Raw genomic sequence first — 8,693 nt, 5'->3', positions numbered from 1 at the left:
GCGCTGTGTAGAGATGTATGGGGGTTGTATCTGACGTTTCTTATCATTCTGTATGTCCATTATAGCAAAAGCTTCTAAAATGTAAATGTTTTCCTTTGACTGCCCTACAAACTGTCAAAGTAGAATAAAGCCAGCACATGCACGCGCCTAGTTTTTGCTTGAACCCTGTCACAAAAATCAAACCTCTCTCATCTTTTGCACTTTGAATTCTCCCTCTTTTCTTTGTCCTCCAGCTCCACCACCTGCCCATCAGCTCCATGTGCACACATCTGCACACCCGGATGCTCGCTAGCGGACCCGAGAGAGCGCAGACAAGGAGGGAGGAGGTGCGGAGACCACAACGGAGAGGGAGCGAGCCGGAGGAGAGCCCTGCACTGCATTAACGAGAAAGAGCACAGAGGAGGAGGTGGATAGTTTTCTGATGCCGAGCTGACGGTGCCCGGTGGTGAAGCGGAAAGTGGAGCGGCTGACAATCGCAGGTAAGCGGACCGTTTGTACTTTCCACCGTGATGGAGGCTCTATGATGGGCATAGTCGTGGCTCCCATAGCGCTGACGCATCGGGTGGTGTCCTGGTTCCGGCCGCACTGGATCCCGAGGAGAACCGATGACGTGAAAAATGCTGCAGCCTGAGCCACGTCCCAGGGGCTCGGAGCGCAGTTTACACGTAATTTGCATCGTTTACCGGCCACTCGGTGCGCCAGATACCCCCCCCCCCCTCTCCCCCACCGCGCTTCTCTCTGCGCATTTTCTGGATGATGCTGCGGTTTTGTGGGATTTCTGCTGCTCTGCGCAAATTGCAAATAAAGATAGTCTGCGGAGCTGAGCGTCCCAGCCTGGCTGTGTGCATCTGCAGAGGCCTTTGTGTGATGTGGGAGAGGAGGTGTCATTGCAGAGGACGACCGAACGAGGACATTTAAAGGGCTTCAACTTAGGCCCCGGGTCTGCAGCCTGTGCGCACAGCGAGGCAGGTATGGCCGTGAGCGCCGGAACTGCATCACATCGGAAAGCCGATTTAGAGGAGTTTGTGTGGTGTTCGCCAACAGCAGCTATCAAACAGCACTTTGTCATGTTCGTCCACTCAGAAGAAACTTAGCTGTGTGTTATAGAGCATTGGTAAGCCTGTCCCAGCTGTGTGAGGAGTCATCAGCGGTGCTGACCAGTGTCTGTGTCCTAACAGTGTTAACAGAGCACGCACTGCCTCAGGCTGGCAGCTAACAGTGTGTCAATGATCACGATTGATTATTATGTCTCATATGACGTAACTAGCTGTGGTGGATGCTGATCAGCCCAGTGCTTTGTGTATAAACCTTCTGTATTGAGGTTACAGCACTGAGGACATGCAGCAGCAGGTTCATGTGGACGCTAAAGAACAACAGTGATTGGACAGCTTTGTTCTTCTCTAATGTGTGATCTTTGGAGCCTTGTTCTACGTTTCTGTGACCTGCATACATGCAGCATGTCTTCCTGTTGTGTGCCTGTCATATTCCTGCTGTTCCTATACTGGATAGCGGCTGTGATCTGTGTGTTTTGCAGCCACAGAGTAGCTGTATGGATGTATTGACTTGTAATGAGAGCCTAATGCACCTACCCTGTGTTTGTGTAGTTTCCAGCCCAGTAATAAATGATGTATAAGTCCTCTAATACATTCAAAAGAGTCAGAGTTAATCTGCTTGTAGTTCCTTTTTCCCACTAGAGGGCATCTGAGGCACAGACTGTCCCATGGTCAACGCATAAGCACATAATCAGGTTTCAGGATTAACATTAATGAGCTTTAACAACAGCAAACCTTTGTCTTTATGAAAGCTTCACATTTTAAGGACAAGAACCAAATTCTGCTGAGTTTCCACACCTCATGTAGCCACAGGGGGCCACAGCCAGTGGACCCGGCACTCCCAGGTCACATAGATGAAGAAGGCCACCTGACCGAACACCTCTGTCGAATCAAACATCATAAAGAATAAGATGTACATGAAGGATGAGCCCAGGCGCCTACGGTGCGCTTCACTGCTGTCAGGCAAAGATAGAGGAGAGCAGGGAGCATGTGAGCATGCAGGGCAGGAGTGTGCAGCTGACAGTACTGATTGTAATAATTATAGTGTTCAGATCAGTGTGTGTTCACTTACATGAGCCTGTATAGATGTTACTTCCTGTGAAAGCTCTGTGTGTGCTGACAGCAGTACAGAGAATGTGAGGCGCCTGTGCTTGTAGAAGTCATTTCAGAGTTGATGTGAGCTGTCGACACTGAAGTTTGATCTAATAATTGTCTCTGGAGTCGACAGCTTCACACAGCAGAGGAAAGGCTGATAAAATAAGATCAGAGAGATTCAAACGCCATGTCCTCTCAGCTCACAGGCTTTGATCTGACCTCAGGCTGGCCCAGTTTCAGTTCTCATTATTGCCCCAGCACAGAGTTCCCCTCTGTCCACACTGTGGATCGACGTCTACCACAGCATGTCGGGGCGGTCAGCTTCGTTTGGTGCTTTCCTGCTGGGTGGGGTTCTGCACACTCAGGACACAGACGTGTTCCTTTACTGAGTGAATCGATGCGCTGCTATCAGTAGGCTGACGAACTTTCTCACGAACACTACAATCACATACAAGACCCTCTAACTGCCTGAGAGCACACCCTTGGGTTAAAGAGATGCTTCACTGTGGTTTGCCATGTCCAAACACACTCAGCTGCTCTGTCTGTCTAAGAGCTCGGCTGCAGAGTCCCAAACACGCCCACAGCTCACACTTTAACTCTTTAACGTGTTCTTTTCTGAAAACATGTTTGCTTTTGTACTTAGGATGGGGGAACGTCAGGAACAATGCCCATCTGGCCAGCTGCTCAATGTATATTTGATCATTGAAGTTGCTTCCTGACATTGGCCAACGATCCCAGGCCTATAATGGCTCTGACCAGTTCACCCAGCACAGCTTCACACTGTAGTAGCCCTAAAAATGAAATAAAACTAGAAAAAGTTGCATTTCCTGCGAAAATGCCGTGTGAATGCCGTGCAGTGGAATCTGAAGGAGAACTGCCTGCTGAAAACACTCAACTCTTGGCTGAAAACTGTTGTATTCGAAAGGGTACACTAAGCAGCGTTAAGGAAGCAGATTACATGTATTACATTCGGTTGACAAGTTGCCCTGGCAACACACGCAAGCAGGGAAGATGTCCAGCAATTGTCACATGTAGGATTCGAACCTTTTGCCACCGAATCTCACGGCGGCTGCTCATCCCACTGAGCCAAACCAGTTCTGATCTCAAACAAAGATATGATGAGAGAAAAATGTGCACTGTGCAGAAGAAACTCAATTGTGCTAAAAAGAGGTGAAAAAGCTGAAAATTGTGTTGAAAAGAGTGAAAACAGTTGAACTGTTTACACTCTGGAAATGTTGCCATAAGCGGGATTCGAACCGGCCCTCATCTCACTGAGCTAAAACACGGCTCAGCCCAGCAAGCAAAACTGGTAATGTGGTCCCTGTCAGCAAAATGGGCCAAAAATGGCATAAAAAGCTTAGTATCTCAAAAAGTATAAAAGTTATGAGCACCAAAAGATATAGTAGGCATCAGCAGAAGGAGCAGAACAGTTTAAAGTTTGAATGGTGAAAATCGGATGAAAACTGAGGGAGGAGTTAACCAGCAGAGGTCGGAGCAGCTAGAATAATAAGGTAGAAGAAAGAATAAAGATTCATTCACACAATAACATGAAACAGAATGACCGGTTTCATTCACTTCAGTTGACTGTGTATACCAACAGCTCACTATAACAGCTGACTTACAGCACTTCATAGGGTGAAGACCCTACAGCAGGGGTGTCCAACCCCAGGCCTGGAGGGCCGGTGTCCTGCAGGTTTTAGATGTGTCCCTGATCCAACACAGCTGATCTAAATGACCTCCTCAACATGTCCTGAAGTTCTCCAGAGGCCTGGTGATGAACTAATCATGTGATTCAGGTGTGCTGACCCAGGGTGAGATCTCAAACCTGCAGGACTGGCTCATAGCTGGTTGGACACCCCTGCCCCACAACATTAAAACTCCATCAGTCACTAATGATGCAGCAGTGATATAACAACACAAAGAGCAGCCTGATAATAATGATTTACAGTAACCCAGTCGAGTAATGAACGGACTCGCTTTTCAGCATAAATATTGCACATGTGCTTAATGTGCACGTTGAAGGAAGTATGCTGGTGTTACTGGAAGACAAGGTCTTAGATGCTCTGTGTTTAATCAGTCGTAAGAACTGAAGTTCTTCTCCTGTTTGTGACACTCTGGTTATCAGCATGACAGCGTTTCATACTCTGAACACAGACAAAGGGGTAATAATATATATGATCCTGTAGGAGAAACCTGGCTGTGGTTACGTGATGCTGCAGTTCATGTGTTTAGTCAGCAGATGGCAGTGATATACAGTAAATGTGTCCTTATGATCGTACAGATACATAGATGTATTATAGAAGCTGTTTCACTGTAACAGATCAGATGTAGTGGCAGGAAACGAACCGATCCTTTTGTGAGCTTTAGTGATAAAAGCCGAGGTAACTCTAGAACATGTAGCAGCAGACTGTGTGGCTGTGGTCTGCTCTGTTGGCTGCACTCCAGTATAAAGGGAGCAGCCAGTGCAGATGGGGCGCAGCCAGGCCAAGTGGATTGTGGGTAAGATGGTGCCCAGTGATTAAGGAAGCCCGCTGGCATCAGTATGATCACCTGGCACGGGGTATCTGTTGTTCAGGTGTAGACATGCTCACCTGGCATGGGATTTAGTATGAATGCTGACTGTAATATTTGAGCTGGCATATAATGCTTTCTGGACTCCAAGCCACTGCCACACATAATGCAGTTATGTCTTGATGCATGCTCAATCATCCAGGTAAGTCAATCCCAAAAGTTCATTCTGTTCATCTGGATGTTTTCAGCAGGAGAAACATTTCTTGACCACTGATCAATGACCATGAGTACCATTCAACAACCGGCTGTGAGGTCAGGAGGAACGCTGGTTTGAGGGCGGAGTCAAGGAGGCCATTCACGTGAAAAGGTAAAGACCATCTCTGAATCGAGGAGGGGCCTAAGGGTACATCTGTCACCATCTTACATGCTGTGATTGCAGCCATTCCCCAACTCTCTGTGAATGGGACTCATGGTTACTGATCAGTGGTTGTTGGTGATCAATAGTCATGAGAATTTGCATAATAATGATGAAGGAACTGACCTCACAGCCCATTGTTCCCTCAGTGGGCTGGTTTCAGTCATTATGCACATGTCCTGTTTGTAAGATTGAAACCTGCTGAGACTGAAGACGTCAGCTGATGATGACGAAATGTTTCTCCCACTGAAAACGTCCAGATGATCAGAACCAGCGTTTGGAGTGTCATGATTCGAGTTTTGAGGAGAAGACAAACGACTGCATGGTCTCAGTAGATGTCAGAATAGTGATTTTTATTATACATATGTACATATGGGGAAGATGAGCATCACAAGCCTTTTAGAGCCGATCTCCCCCGAACAAGCATCTCACAAGGCTTTTATTACAATGATGACGTCAAGTCACATGATAAGTATCAGTCAGTTCTCAGAACTCAGGAAGTTCCCCTCACTCCACAAGTTCTCCTTATAAGGCCTCCAGATGTTTCCACTCAGCCCAGCACTCAGAGAAAACCAGTGTGTGTGGTGTGTATATCTATTCGTGTCTATTGTGAAAGTATATCTATCAGAAAACTGTCCTCAGACGACCCTCCTATTCTTACTAAGTGTGTGTGTACACATGCATGTGTTATATAAGAGCGTGCATGTACTTTGGCCTGTGTACGTGCAGAACTGAACATAGAACCAAGGCAGGGTCCAGCAGGACCCACAGGCTTCTGAGTGGTTACAGAACTGTGAAACAGCTTTAAGCAAATAACATGAATAGTACAGAACAACAATAGACTGATTAAAGTACTGATAATCTGTGTAGATTAATGTTAACATAGATATGGTTCAAAGATTATTCTGTCAACTGGTTCAACAATGGTAAATGATTAATGATTGATACTTCTGATTATAACTGTGATCATAAGAATACAAAATAAAATATCTCCTGGTCACAGGAGATAGTGCAGTTCTATAGTGAGACATTAGTGCATACTTTGATTCCTTTCTTTTGTCCTATGCTTACAAATTGACGTCTCCTCTGTGCCTGTTGATCCAAGCGTTGATGCTTCAGTCAGGCCTGCTGAGAAAGTGAAACTGGAGCTACCAGCTAATGTAAGCAACAATGCAACCTTGGTTAGCTCCATCACAATGAGAGAGCACGCTTATCCCTGTGTGTCATTGCAACAGCACCAGAACTGGATTATAGAGCAGAGAAGAAGGTGGACTGGTTTCTGTTGTTTAATAATAATAATAATAATAAACTTTATTTATAAAGCACACTTAAAAACCAAGGGTATGCCAAAGTGCTTAACAAGTAACATAGAGAATAGAAGGAGGATAATAGAAATAGGACCAAAGCAAGTACTAAGTATGCAAGCAGATAACTGTCACTGATACATAGGAAAGCAACAGGTATAGAGCAAACAAGAATTTAAATGAGCATAAAAGTGCATGATATAAAATCATAAAAGAGATATTAACTAGAGGGAAAGGCAGGATTGAATAAGTGGGTTTTTAATCGTGATTTAAACAGTGCAATGGAGTCAGATGCGCGGAGGTCGAGAGGAAGGGTGTTCCACAGTACCGGGGCAGCCAGAGCAAACGCACGGTCACCCCGGGACTTCAGTCGAGATCTGGGTTGGGTCAGAAGTAGTTGAGTGGCAGATCTGAGTGTTCTAGCAGGAGTATGTGGTTTGAGAAGTTCACTAAGATAACTTGGCTCTAATTTATTAATAGTTTTGAATGTAAGGAGTAATATTTTAAATTGAATACGGTGCTTTATGGGCAGCCAATGTAAGCTAGCTAGAACAGGAGTAATATGGCAAAATGTCCTGGTACCAGTCAAGAGGCGGGCTGCTGCATTTTGGACTGTTTGCAGTCTAAGAAGAAGAGAAGAGGGAAGACCGTAGTACAAGGAGTTACAATAATCCAACCTGGAGGTCACAAAAGCGTGAATAAGCTTCTCCAGGTCCTCGTGTGGAACATAATGCCTAGCCTTAGAGATAAGGCGCAGTTGGTGGAAGCTAGATCTCACTACAGCAGACACTTGCTTATCGAGTTTGAGCGAGCTATCCAGCAGTGCACCCAAGTTACTGACATAGTCACAGGAAGAGCTAGCAAAGGAACCCAGGGCAGCACAGAGTTGGGCACGAGGGATTTTACTGTTGAACACCACAATCTCAGTCTTCTTATCATTTAAAACGAGGGAATTACTCAGGAACCATTCTTTGACCTCCCGCATGCATTCTTGAAAGTAGTGCAGGGACACAGCAAGGTCGTCAGCAAGTTCAAAATAGATCTGTATGTCATCGGCATAACAGTGGAAGGCGATGTTGTATTTTTCAAAGATTGCGCTAGAGGGAGCAAATACAATGAGAAGAGAATAGGGCCTAAAACTGATCCTTGAGGCACACCACAACAGACCGGAGCGGAGGAAGAGGAGAAGGTGCCTAAGTGAACTGATAAGGATCTATCAGCGAGATATGATTTAAACCAGTCGAGGGCAGTGCCTCTAATACCCACAGTGTGCTCAAGTCTTAGTAATAAAATGTTATGGTCTACCATATCAAAGGCCGCAGAGAGGTCCAGTAAAACGAGGACCATAGAGCGTCCACTATCAGTGATTACAAGAATATCATTAAGAACTCTAACCAACGCTGCTTCAGTGCTATGCAACGGCTTAAAGGCTGATCGAAATTTCTCAGCAATATTGTTCGTGTGCAAGTACGCCTGGAGCTGAGAACTAGTCTCTCCAGGATCTTGGACAAGAGCGAGAGCTTAGAGATCGGTCTGTAGTTTGAAAGGTCATAACAGTCAGTTTCTTTTTTCAAGAATCGGGGGGACTACAGCATGCTTAAAGGCCGAAGGAACTGGAAATGGGCAATAGATGGCTGCAAGGAAAATATGTCTTACTGGAACCTCTGAGCACTTTGCTGTGCTGTAGTTTCATGTCAAGAAACACCCATGACAAGCTAATACTACACAAATACCTGTAAAGCAGATGCGAACTGTCCCAATGACAGCAGACAGAACCTGCCAATGTAAGAAGTGTCTCTCTGAAACATCAGGAAGAAGATGTCAGCCCTGATAGTTCAATGTATATATATGATGTTTGTAATGTAACGGTGGGTGTGACCCTTATTAAAGCACAGGACACAGCCTGTGGAGAACACAGGTGATAACAACCATCGACACTAAAACACCATACAACAGAACAACTCTACTTAAATACATTTACACAAAACTCTGAACAATAGATTGATAGTAGTGAAAAATAAAGAATGTGCTGCATGGGTCAGAGGTTTAATGAGCGGGTGTGAAATGTTAAATTAATATTCCCTGCAGTAGATTTTGTTGCCTCCAGAAGATAACTGTCAGTTATTAAATAAACAGGAAGCATTGTTTAAACTCGCTCTGAAACTGTGAGATTATGGGAGGAGTTACAGTTAAAGTTCATGTGATGAAGGTGAAGGAACAGCGCGACTCCTTCATCACCTCCTGTAGAACTTGGAGCTCAGAATGATGGCTGACACAGACTGTAACAATAAGTACACCCACATGTCAAATGTAATC

The 8,693-nt window shown here is 45.3% G+C and overlaps 1 protein-coding gene across 23 annotated transcripts in view; it reads left to right on the top strand.

Moving 5' to 3' along the window:
* Positions 1–272: 272 nt before the first annotated feature.
* The window catches only part of nfasca (neurofascin homolog (chicken) a), a 158,930-nt gene continuing 150,509 nt past the window's right edge, over positions 273–8,693 (top strand). For 7 of the 23 annotated variants that reach the window (XR_015129003.1, XR_015129005.1, XR_015129004.1 and 4 more), the window contains exon 1: positions 274–479. The gene's annotated coding sequence lies outside the window, so the exon portion shown is untranslated. Of the gene's footprint in view, positions 480–800; positions 970–4,906; positions 5,026–8,693 lie in introns of those variants that run through there. The other 16 variants (XM_086291074.1, XM_086291090.1, XM_086291076.1 and 13 more) reach the window with 6 other exon arrangements.

The sequence above is a fragment of the Aulonocara sp. 'chitande type north' Nkhata Bay genome, linkage group LG5 (assembly GCF_057382095.1).
Source record: "Aulonocara sp. 'chitande type north' Nkhata Bay isolate Kocher_YH1m ecotype deep benthic linkage group LG5, A_spYH_male_GT1.1, whole genome shotgun sequence".
Taxonomy (NCBI): domain Eukaryota; kingdom Metazoa; phylum Chordata; class Actinopteri; order Cichliformes; family Cichlidae; genus Aulonocara; species Aulonocara sp. 'chitande type north' Nkhata Bay.
Note: the sequence above shows the minus strand (reverse complement) of the source record. Positions and strands in the feature narration are given on the sequence as shown.